The sequence below is a fragment of the Pteropus vampyrus genome, unplaced genomic scaffold (assembly GCF_000151845.1).
Source record: "Pteropus vampyrus isolate Shadow unplaced genomic scaffold, Pvam_2.0 Scaffold714, whole genome shotgun sequence".
NCBI lineage: Eukaryota > Metazoa > Chordata > Mammalia > Chiroptera > Pteropodidae > Pteropus > Pteropus vampyrus.
In genome coordinates this window covers 395,590-406,167 of record NW_011889495.1, presented here as the reverse complement: position 1 = coordinate 406,167, position 10,578 = coordinate 395,590, and the positions used below count along the sequence as shown (strand labels likewise).

The 10,578-nt window shown below is 36.7% G+C and overlaps 1 pseudogene; it reads left to right on the top strand.

Annotated features, from left to right (window-relative positions):
- The first annotated feature begins 2,515 nt into the window (after positions 1–2,515).
- On the top strand, positions 2,516–2,634 carry LOC111733997 (annotated as a pseudogene).
- Positions 2,635–10,578: the final 7,944 nt, after the last annotated feature.

Sequence of the window (10,578 nt, the reverse complement as noted above, 5' to 3'; positions counted from 1 at the left end):
ATAAAAACCACTAAGTCTCAATTTCTACCTCCACTCTTTGTACTTCAGTGATTTCTTTATTTCTCTCACCAGTAAAAAAAAAATGACTGCAGTACTGCAGACAGGAAATTACTATTTCATACTGGCAGAGTCTTCTTCCTGTTTTAGCCAAAGATAAAAAGTAGGAATTTGAGGGTGTATTCTCTTCAGGCAAGTTTCACTTCTCCACTGTGATTCCCATAAACCACATTCTAGTCTGCACTCTAAGGTAATCCATTTGAACCCCTCCTTGGATTTATTTGCCTTCTTATAATTTACGAGGAAATGAAATTGTTGTCTTTATAGTTTTTATCCTGAGTACAAGACAATCAAGAAAAACTGGTTCTTACCAGTCCTCTAACAGGTCCTTCCAAACACTCGGGCTGAGGAGTCAGCTGCCTATGCGGAATTCACTCGCCCAACCCAAATTTATAAAGTTACTTCCCACAAAACTGTGTGAAACTTGAGTGGCATGGGAGAAAAGTCCCTCCATACAAGAATAGTACCTTGTCAAATAATTAACTACTCTGTCTTTATTCATTTAAATTTTAAAGTCATTTCTGCATACTAAAGCTCACATTCAAAGGTAATTTCCCAAGGAAGGTTTTAAGGTGTGTACTCCAAACTTCGTGCATCAAATTTAGTTGAGCAATGCCTTTCTTAGCAACTAATACCTTAGCTGGCCTGCTATCAAGAATGAGGAGGTTGAGAAGAAAATGGTGTAATGTTTCCCAAAAGTTGCCTCATTTTATGAATCACCTGAGATGCTTATTAAACAGGCAGATTTTCCAGCCACTTACCCTAGAGATTTGGTTCATTGGCTCTAGGGAGGGAATGGGATTGCTACTTTTAACAACTGTCTCAGACGATTCTTATGATTGGGCAAGTTTTGAAAACACTACACTAGGGCAAGAGTTTTTCAACCCTGAATGTATATTAGTATTACATGGATAACTTGAAAATATACATATGTATATATTATTGCCCAGGCTCCAAACCCAGAGATTCTAATTTAATTTATCTGGGGTAGGGCCAGGCAGTGGTATTTTTGAAAACTCCTCGGGTGAGTCTACTGTTCAACAACTCTAGTGTTCAGAAATAGTAGTCCAAAGCAGTAGATCTCAAATTCTTTGGTGTCAGGATCTCTTTACATATGTAAAAATTATGGAGGATGCCAAAGAGCTTTTGTTTAGGTGGGTTATATTGGCATTTTCCAAAATAGAAATTAAACTAAGAAAATTTTCAGATTTATTAACTCGTTTAAGAATCGCAATGATAGATACATTAAATAGTAGTATGAATAGCGTAATTTTTTTAAATTTTATTTTCCAAAAACACCAAGAAGAGTAGAATCACTTTCTATTTTTACAAATCTCTTTAATGTTGGCTTAAAGAAGAAAGCTAGATTCTGCATTTAATTTATTGGGATATATTGTTTTGGTTGAAGATTTCAACTTGAAGTATGTGAAGAAAATCCAGCCTCTCAGAAATATGCAGCTGGAAAAGGGAAAAGTATTTTAATAGGCTTTTCAGATAATTGTGGATATTCTTCTTTGACCGAACACTAAAACTCAATATGTGGTAATTTTTTATAGGTTGTTTGTAATGAGAAATCTGAAACCATATCAATGAACTTATACTCTGTTACATTAAAATTCACTGTTCTACCTTATACTTTGAATATATCCTTTACTCATGTGTGCTTTTGTGATATCATGTGTTGGCCATTTGAAAAACTATTGGCTCACTGAGTTATGTAGCCCTTCCAAGTGCTGACACATATTATATAATATCAAAAAATCACATTTGTTAATGTCACAACAAATCTCATCAGAAAAGTCTTCAAATGTTGTGAGGCCATCGAAATCATAGTATTGGATCAAGTTTTTCCGAAATTTTAATTTTCATTTGAAAACCTAAATTTTATCATTGGCAAAATATACTGTCAATAGTTTTGCTCAAAGCAAAAGACTCCCTTCATTTTTAAAAAGATGTCTGCCAAAATTCAAATCTGAATAGCCATAGTTTGTCTATTGTCCTTCCAAGTAAAATTGGTATTTCGTGAGAAAATCTGCTAGTTCCGCTCGCTACTCAGTCACCCAAGTGCTTTTCCTGCAGGCATCAATTCTACTTCAGTATGCAGCAAAAGTGCTTTATACATACTTCACATTTCATTACAGATAATATTTTTAAAGTGTACTCAAGGAACAAAGTAAAGTGTACTCAAGGGTCAAGGTTTAATAAATTTAATAATTTTTGCTGCTTCTTCAAGGACATTCTTAAATTACATAGGCATTTTTTTTATGAATTTGATGCTATTATAAATGCTATAATTTTTTTTACTTTCTAATTTTTTATTGCTAATATATAAAAATATAATTGATTTTTTTTAAATTAAGTTTATTGGGGTAACATTTATATGATTATATAATTTTCAGGTGTAAATAGGTATTTTTTTAATTGTGATTGTGTGGTGGTGAAGAATAAAATAACTACTGTCTACGGCCATGCCACCCTGAACAAGTCCCATCCCGTCTGATTTCAGAAGCTAAGCAGGGTCGGACCTGGTTAGTACTTGGATGAGAGACTATCTAGGAAGACCAGGTGCTGTAGGCATAAAAAATAAAAACAAAATAAAGGATTGTAAACTGACAAGGTCCTTGCAATCTGTGAGGTCAACCAAGGGTTGCCTCACCTAAAAAAATTAAATAAATCAATAAGAATAAAATGACTACTAGTAGAGTTTGATGCCATTGCCTTGTTTTGGGCTAAGGAGCCAGAATTTTTTTTTACTGTTTTTGCACCATCAGAGCAAAAAAGACTAATATCGTCTTGGTATTATTATGAAAATAGTTTTGACCTCATGGACTTCCTGAAAAGGTCTTAGGAACCATACTTTCATAACTGCTGACCTAAAAGAACACAGAGCAGTGTTAGTAGAGAAGTTGGGTGGGACAAGTTTAGTATTCATGCATATATAGATACATGTGTGTGTGTGTGTGTGTCCGAGACTAGAATATCTACTCACATGTGGGTTATTTACTTATTATCTCATTTAAGCCTCACAGTGACATTCACAAAGCAGATATCACGATTCCTATTTTACAAATAAGAAAATTGAAGTTCAAAAATGTTAAATAATTTTCTAGATTCAATAAGCACCAGGATTTAAAGATGCAGATCTAGATCTTCCTGATGTTAAGCTTGTTCTGTCGCTACTTCACCAAGTTGTTTTCCTTCTATGCAACTATCTTGAATTTAAATAACAACTACTAAGATTTAATGAGCACTTACTATACACTAAAAACTGTTCTCAGAACCTTAAATGTATTATCCCATTTAATCCTCCCAACAGGGCCCATATTAGACCTATTTTATACATGAGGAAACAGAGACACAGAGCAGTTACTTAACTTTCCCAAGGACATAGAACTAAAAACCAGGGAGCTAGGATTTTAACCCAAGAGGACTGACTTTAAAACCATTTTGCTAAAACATCCTCTAATTTAAAACACTAATGAGATACCTAAAATTATATATATATAATTTTACATAATTATATATATAATTTTATATATATAATATGTATATGCATACTTGTAATGATTACTTGATTAAAAGAACTACTTAAATATGTGAAACAGATACTTTTGCCTATTTGCATATCAAATATCATGTGATCAAAAGGTCTTGGTTTGTTTGTTTCATTTATTCAAGGAGAGGCAAAAGCATATGTGAAAAAACATTCTTGAGCGTGTGGAAATTTAAGCAAGAAGTTAATTCACATAAACCATGAAGAATAGAGTCCTAAAGGGAGCATAGTTCAGTTTACATTTCAGATTTTCAAGATCAGGATGTGGTGGCCAAGTCTGCAGATGGGAAATGATGTGGTCTGTGTCATCTGAACATATGACAGACACCCGTCAAAGAGCACAGCTGTTCCTGGAGAAGACCAGGGCCCTGGAACAATTATGAGTGTGACAATAGAAGCATTTCCTTTACCATCTACCACTACAAGAATTAGTCTCCTTGGGGTATATTTCCTTTTTCTAAAAATAATGGCAGTGGTATTATCACTCAGTCCACTAAAATGGGTTTATAGGTTAACTTCCAAGACAAGAGCTCTTTTTTTTCTAAGTGGAATTTCGTTTCCTCAGCCAATGAGAGACTCTTCATTTAGAAAGGTTATTCATCTTTACCTATGATTTTCATAAAAATAGGAACAGGCTCTCCACTTGCTCCTTCTATATGTATTCAAGAAACTGCCTCCCTCTGGGCCATGGAGTTCCTTTACTGCCCCCTCCCCTTCACCTACTGCAGACTCTGCTCTCAGACTCTGACTCTACTTCCTTGCCTCACCTCTGTCTTTTCTCAGTCTCTATTCCCAAGTTCTGATTGCACCTTCTTGCCTTTCTCAGGTCAAAGCAGGGTAGAGGGTCTCTTCAAGAAGAGGAGGGACTTTAGGGACAGGAAAATCCTCCCTTGGTGGGCAACAGCATCTACTAGCAAGAAAGTAGGGAAGAGAAAATCCTGTTCTCTAAGGACTCCAAACATTTTAACTGCCTTTCTTCCTCTTCTCTCTCCTTCCACTTGCCCTCTCCCTAAACCTCTGAGTTTTCAGTCTCTGCTTATCACATGCAGGAGCCTTCCCAATGACACAGATGAGAAAGGAAGAGACAACTAACATGTCCTCTCCGCAGGAATCTTCCTTTCCCCAGGTTCATCAACTCCTTCATGCCCAACTCCAGCCCCTAAGCTCCAAACCCACCCTCTTAAGGCCTTTCCATTCCCCATGAGTGTCTCTATTCCCCAATCCTAGAATTCCCATCCCTGCCCAGATAGACTCCACCTAGAGCTTGGAATTGGAAGGATCCACCATCCCACTTAGAGCTGCCTCAAGGGATAAAGAACCTCCAGAGACATTTCCCCTAGAAGTATTGCTACATCTAGTGGTTCTCGTCTATAGTGCACTTAACATAGATTTCATGTCCATTCTGCTTAAATTAACTTTTCTGTGCTAGCCTGGAAATCTAACCACATTTTATCTACTCATTTATTACTTCTACTCATTATCTCTACCTACTCAGTGTATTTTCTGAACACAAAGCCTAAGAATTGTTTTAGGCATTGTACAAAATGAAGTTCCTACTTTCATAAAGGAGACCAATCCATTGATCCAACTTGAGGGCTATCACAGAAGGCAAGTAGAAATCACCACCTCAGCCCAAGAATTATAACACAAAGTATAGCTTGGGCCCCTCAGAAGGTTGACAGGAAACCTATTCCCTTAGAATGCAGGGAGCAGCCATTAATTCTCCAAGACTTCCCACCTCTAGGCAAAGAGCAAAGGATCTCTGAAAAGCTGAAGCTCTAGTGCTGTGCCAGTAAAGGTACTGAATGAGGGTTCTGGATCCCCTGGGAGAGCGGGAAAAGCATCTCAGGGGAGGGGAACTTGATGACTTTCTGGCATCTGTCCCAGACATAGTAAAGAAGCCACCTCAAGCAGAGCTACACAAAGCAGGCCCAAACTGGCCTTGAGAATCCCCTCACATCAGGGCAGTCCTGCTGTGGAAAAGAGGGTCGCAAGAGCCTGGAGAACCAACTAGGACAGTACCTGGGGTAGATAGGCCATAATGATATGCTATGAAGTATAAACTAGGGATTGCCACTAGGCAGAAATTTCCCCTTTCCACATATGACATAGAACAACACCAGAGATTCTTCAGAATTTCAATAGTTCTTATTCATTCTTCTCTACGAATTTCTCTTTCCCCTCCTATATCTAGTCACTGACCTTGGCCACTCTCATTCTCTCTGGCTTCCTCTGTTCCCAGCTAGAACATAGCAACTCCTTCCTCTGCCTCTGGACAGTTTCCTATGATCTACTCCATAGTTCTGGCTCTTTGCCTAATCCCATTCTCTGTGCCTTCTGATATTAGCAATTTTGGGTATCATTCCAGAGACATTTGTTTCTCTTTAATTGTTTAATTATCTTAATTAGTCTTACTCAAAAAAAGATATCTTCAACTTTAACAGTTCTTGCCACCTGGCAAAAGTATTGACAATTTCAGTGAACAGAAATGTAGTAGAGTAGATCTTCAAGATCTATTGTAAGGAAAAAACAAGATGTTGAATGTTTGGGATGTGCTACCATTTATGTGGGACTATATATATACACACACACACACACACACACATATAGATATAGATATATAGATATAGATATAGATATAGATAGATATAGATATAGATATGTATGTATATATATAGATAGATATACACACATGCATATATATATGCACATACACACATACATATATATACATACACATATATATAGTTCTAAATACATACATTATCTCTGGGAGGGTAAATCTTTAAAAAATAAAATTATAGTATATGACAAAAGTTATTTTCCACTCAATTATGTTATAAGGAAGATTATTAAGAAGTTTTACTTTGGGTGTTGAACACACAATGTAACATACAGATGATGTTTTATAGAATTGTACACTTGAAACCTATATAATTTTATTAAATAATGTCACCCCAATAAATTAATATAAATTTTCAAAAGATTATTAAGACAAATGTTTATCTACATTAGGGTAGTCACTAAAAATTAACAGTAGTTATCTTTAAAAGATATTATTTGTAGAAATGTCCTTCCCCTCCCTTTGTACTTATTTGAGGTTTTTATGTTTTATAGTGAATATTTTGCTTATATATTAAAAGTAATAAAGTGGAAAATAATGAGCATGTGTGAGGGCAGAGTGTTAATGGGAAATTTCTGTACTTTCTGCTTAATTTTGTTATAAAATACACTGCTCTAAAAAACAGTCTTAAAAAATGATTGGAATATTGTCATACATAAAAGACAAATTATAGAAATTAAAGGAACAAGAAAAAAAGGAAAATAAACTGTTTACAGAAGTATACCATACCAATTTCCATACATATCTCTGAATTGCTGCCCGGTTTGAAACTAGAGCTATTTTCTACTATTTATCTACTCAGTATACTGATTGCCTCATTTGTTGTTATAAATATACACCCACACAGTACAACCTTGTGTCTGTCTAGACATCCTCAAACCTCAAGAGGTTCGAGACCTGAGAGCTCCCTCTTCAAGATAATCTCAGTTTAGGATCACCTAGGACATCCCTTCCCTAGTAGCTAGTACACAAATACTTTCAGCTCATTGCCCAAACTGGGGCAACTTCTGATTCCAGAACTGCACCACTTCCCCTTGAATGCACCTTGATCAAAGTGTCTTGACCAAGAAGTCAAGATTCTAGTAGACACCCTTCTTATTCTTGTGAAATAAATAACTTATTACTCTGAGAACTAGGGCCACACTTGTCATTTCTACATACCCTCAGCTGTGGCATTGCCATTTACCTCCCATATGCTGTCTTCTACATCATTCTTTCTTTATCTATTCAGCCAATTAATCATTCATTCTCATCATAAGTATTTTTTATCTTACCCTCTGTGCCAGAGGCTAGGAGATAGTTCCTACTGTCAAGCAACCATCTGTATTTCACTACCCAGTTAGTGACTGTCAAAGTTGAGTCATAAATAGTTTCAAGTTAGAATATCATAAATACACTAGTAGGGAAATTATTTTAAAGGTGCTACTGGAGTAATTAGTTATGGCCAAAAGGCTTAAGGAGGATTTTACAGGTGACTAAACATTGGAGCTGAGTCATGAAAAATGAAGAAGCGATATCCAAGTAGAAATTGGTGAAAGAATATTCCAAGGAGAGAGACCAGTGTAGATAAAATTAAGGAGATGTGAAAGCTGTTGCACATTGAGGAAATAGCCAGTAATTCTCTGTAGTTAGAGTACAGAGACCTGGGGTGGGGGTAAGGTGGAGGATGGTTACTGTAAAGGGGACAAAAGTACAAGAGCCAGGAAAGAGGAATGGGGACCTCCACTTGGAAGGAGCTAGCATGCCTTGTGGAGCTGTGACCTCAGCTTCACCTGAACTGGAATTCGAGCTTACCTGACATATGGTCAGTAATATCAAGAGGATTCTTTGTACAAAGATACCTTCGGGCAATGAAAAGGACAGCCTGATGTCTGCTTACTTATGGGTTCCCTGCTCTTGGACTTACCATGGGGAATATGGCCTGTACACAGAAGCTGCGGAGTTGGTTTTTAAGAGGAAATGTTGGCACGGAGGCACAAGCAGGCCTGGGTCAATGCCCAGGAGATAAAGTACAGCACTGAGTGGGGGAAAGTGGATGTTCTCCCCACTTCTGCGTGGAAAAAGCACCCCGCTTTGATATATCAAGGACTCCAGGGAATGAAATGGAATACTGATACCTTGAGAGTGTGCAGCATTCAGAACCTAAGAGACTTATCAGGTGATCACTTTGTAAGTTCTATAAATGTCTAATCACTGTGTCATACACCTGAAACAAATGTAATATACGTCAACTGTAATTGAAAAATAAAAATATAATTTACAAATGTCAACTATATGAAAAATAAAAAAAATTGTAAGCATCAAATTCTCTGTATTAAATCTCTTACTGCTTAAAATGCAAAAAGAAAAAATTAATAAAAAAATTAAGAAATAAAAAATTGAAAAAGAACCTAAGAAGATAGTTTCTTTGACATAAACAGCAGTGTTCTCATGGACTGAGAAATCACCATCTGTTGTAGGGTGTAGAGACCAACCATCAGTGGTTTTTGTGGGAAACAGATACCCACAAGAGTACTGAAGCAGATGAACTCGACATGACAAGTTATGAGCTTATGTGAGACCCCAACCAAGGCCCCAAAATTAATTACCGAATGTACATTTAAGATTGTGAAAGGAGGCTAGAGGCCTTTGCTATGCTAAAAAGGGCAGAGCCAGTATAATTTAAGTTAATGAGATAATGCATATGGAGCCATCTCAGCTGAGAGGCCACTTTAGCAACAGCCTGACCACTGTCAGTATGTGAAGACATCCTAGACCACTGAGCTTCCAGCAAATTCTGGCCAGAGAAGAACAACTGCCCAACTGGCACATAGCATCATGAGAACTCATAAATAATGTTTGTTGTTTTAAGTCACTAAGTGTTGAAATGGTTTGTTACACAATGAAAACTAATTAATAAAGGCCCAAGATGACAATTGGTGAAAAGCTGCTTAAGTATGGGCAACGGGTTGGTCCAGGTCCCCAAATGCAGGGAGCATAAACCTGAATGACTAGATCACTTTGGAAGGGTGTGGAGGATTTGTATTGTGGCAACTTAGCTAAGCTGAAACTACATTTCCCAGAACTACCTTCCCTGCATAGTTCCAATTTAGCTGGGATTATGGGACATTTTGCATAACATTCAGAAGGTGAAAGTAGAAGCATTTTCTCTTTAATTTGGAAGGTTGGAGTGGAGTATAAGGTACTATTGCAGCTCATCCATGTATCACCTGTCTGCTGGATTACCTGGTTGGCATGTGGCAGCAGCAGGGCCCACAGCTCTTCCAGCTTCTATCACATCCTCCTCCAGCTCCTCTCACTCCCAGGCTGAGCATGGTTAACTCTGTGCAAAAGGTACCAGCTTCTCCTTCGAGATACCCCCATCATCAAGGTTAGAAGCTTAAAGATTGTGAGACTGACAAGGGTTCCAGTCCACCTTCCTTGGTTCCAGCTCAGCGTCACAGATTCCAGCTTATTCTTGTTTCTTCCACTTCATGTTTCTTTCCTCTTCAACTGCCTGCCTGGACCCTCAGGCTCCAGCATCAACAGCCTTAGAAACAACCACCTTATATAGATTTTTTAACTAGCTCCCACAATTGGCTAAAGTTAAATCCCTGTAATATATAATATATAAATACAATGTATAATATACAGATGATATATAGTGTATAAATTATAATCAAATTATATATATTTAAATTATTTACTCAAGTCTTTAATCATTTTGAGTTAATTTTTATGTATAATAACAAATGGCAATTTAGTTTCATTCTTTTACATGTGGCTTTCCAGTTTTCTCAATACGATTTATTGAAGAGGCTTTCTTTTCTCCATTGTATGTTTTGGGCTCCTTTGTCAAAAATTAGTTGCCCATATATGTTTACTTCTTGGCTCTCAATTCTGTGGGTTTATTTCTTGGCTTATAATTCTGTTCCGTTTTTCTATGAGTTTGTTTTCATGCCAACATTGTACTGTTTTGATTATTGTACCTTTGTAGTGTAATTTGAAGTCAGGGAGTGTGATACCTCTGGCTTTGTTCTTTTTTCTCAGAATCGCTTTGGCTATTTGAGGTCTTTTGTGGTTCTATACAAATTTGAAGATTTTTTTGTTCTATTTCTGCAAAAACGCCATTGAGATTTTGATGAGAATTGCATTAAATCTGTATATTGCTTTAAGTAATAAGATCATTTTAACTATGTTAATTCTTCCAATCTATAAATACAAAATATCCTTCCATTTCTTTGTGTCTTCTGCACTTTATTTCAGCAGTATCTTGTAGTTTTCAGTGCATCGGTCCTTCACATCCTTTGCTAAGTTTGTTCCTAGACATTTTATCCTTTTTGTTGTCATTGTAAATGGGACTATT